Source organism: Penaeus vannamei, chromosome 12 (assembly GCF_042767895.1).
Source record: "Penaeus vannamei isolate JL-2024 chromosome 12, ASM4276789v1, whole genome shotgun sequence".
Lineage (NCBI taxonomy): Eukaryota > Metazoa > Arthropoda > Malacostraca > Decapoda > Penaeidae > Penaeus > Penaeus vannamei.
In genome coordinates, this window is record NC_091560.1 from 42,460,459 (window position 1) to 42,462,958 (window position 2,500).

A 2,500-nucleotide genomic window follows, 5' to 3' on the forward strand; every position below is an offset into this window, starting at 1 on the left:
AATGTTCAGTCCAACATAGATTTTTTTTTTTTTTTAGAAAAGAGCTGCGAGTCCCAACGATATATTGCCCCTAATACACTGAGTGCCCCCTCCAAGGTTTGGTTTACACCCCCCCCCCCCCAAGGGCCACACTCCCACGATTTGCTCTTTATAGCTCTAGTCGCAGCTTGAAGAAATGCGTCTAGAATAATTCGTTTTTGTTTTATTCTATTTTCTCTCTCTCTCTCTCTCTCTCTCTCTCTCTCTCTCTCTCTCTCTCTCTCTCTCTCTCTCTCTCTCTCTCTCTCTCTCTCTCTCTCTCTCTCTCTCTCTCCAGTTCCGTACCAACCATCATAGAGAGAGGACGTGACTTTTTTTCCCTCTGTGACCTGGTGTGACCTCAGTCTGCCAAATCACCCAGACAATGGGGCCCAAAGAGACCTTTCGATTTCAAGTGAACGAGTGCGTGTTCATGAAATATCTGTGAAGATCCAAAGCTACTTACAGTGAAAGTGGAAAAAAAACATTAATGAATTCAAACCAGATATATGTGTAGTTATGTGAGGAATCTGTGCGGTCTCTACGCTAACCGCACCCAAGTAAATAGGTGAGGTCTGTTTGTGTGCGACATTTCAGCGAATGATCTGACCTCAGAACACCTGTGTATACAATGGCTACCCAAGCCGGGTTTTCTCTGTTGACGGAGATGGACATCTCAGCAAGTGATACGAATACTGAGAACGAACGAACAAAGAAAAAAGCAAAAAGACAATTGAGTAATGAGTCTGCAGAACTTGTATCCCCCAGCCATATGTGTGCATATTTCAGGAGGGACACGAAGCTAGTGACACATGGGGACAAATACCGTTGGGTGTCTCAAGTGCTGAAGATGGCTCCTTATAACAAGACTAAAGGAGCCCTAGAATTAAGACTAGGTCGAAATAACATCTACGTACGCTGTAAGAATGAAGAAATTCTTAAACGAATAACCACGACCGGAGCGGCAGGAGAAATCCTCGAAATGAGCAGAGCTTATGGCAGAGGACACTGCACTAACCTCGTTGTGTTCGATGTCCCGAGGGAAATTGACACCAGTGAGATCACCGAATACAGTGAAAAGATTATACACGCTAAACGCATTCAATTTAACGGTAGAATGACACAGCGGCTCATTATCACTTATGAAGGGGAGAAAATCCCCCAAACCATCAAAATTGTGGAGGGCATGGCACCTTTCAGGTGCGCTGTCTTCAAATCCCTCACCCCATTTTGCGCCAACTGTTCCAGATGGGGGCACGGGGCACGCGCCTGTCCCCGCGAGGAGCCGCGCTGTCGGTACTGCGCGACCGCTCACAGGAGCAGGGAGTGCGCCGAAAAAATCGCACAGGGTAATCGACTCCCAAGGAAATGTGCCAATTGCAGACTTGAACATAATGCAAACTCTCCATTATGTGCATACTATCCGAACGATAGAAAAAACAAATTGCTAAAGAAACAACAGGCTGTTCTGCCTTCTTGCAATCCCAAGCCATTTCCTCGTCTTAACGATGAGGCCGAATTCCCCCAGCTTGGGAGGATAAATGTGGCGAGGTATGCTGAAAGTAAAATCTCTCCAGCCGCACTATCGGCATCAGCTCCTGCTCCAGCGCCAGCCTCAAGGTCTGCTTCAGCCCCTTCAGTGCCAGCTTCAGCTCCTACTCCAGCGCCAGCTTCAGCTCCTGTTCCAGCGCCAGCGCCAGCTTCAAGGTCTGCTTCAGCCCCTTCAGTGGCAATTTCAGCTCCTGCTACTTCGGCATCGACTTCAGAACCTGCTTCAACACTAACATCGCTTTCGACACCTACTCCACATGTCTCAGCACACACAGCAGTTTCGGCTTCTGCACCTGCTTTAGTGCCATCGCCGACTCCACAGGGAAGACAGGACCTACTGCAAATGCTGATGCAGAAAATAGAACAAATGATGCTCATGATGCAGCAACAATTTGCTCAACAATTACAATTCCAGGAAAAAATGTTTTCAGTGCTCTTTGGACAACGGTTTACCCTTCTACAACCTGTAGAAATTGAAAATCAGGTGACAAATGATGGCCCACAGTGACTTTAAGTGTACCACAATGGAATATCAAGAATTACTGAAACATTGTTCATTTTTGTAAAATCGTGTATATGTTTTTTTTTCAGTTATTACATAGATAACAAATAAGGTGAGCACTAAGGTGCAGCCCTTCAGGCATGTATACTTAATGTTTGACTTTGGCCCTTAAGTCAGTATAAGTTCAGCCAGATTGGGTAGATGCTCGGCCATCTTTCCCTGGCTTTTTACAGGGCATGTAAACTGCTCTGTAAATAAATGTTTTCAAATCAAATCAAATCTCTCTCTCTCTCTCTCTCTCTCTGGTGAGCTCGCAGCGTCCCAGAAATTGTTTGTGCTCCCCTCGCCCCTTAAAATAAGCTGAAATGATGGTCCTACCTCATAAATGGCGGTGGAGTGGGGGGGGGGGTAATAGTTATAAAATCATAT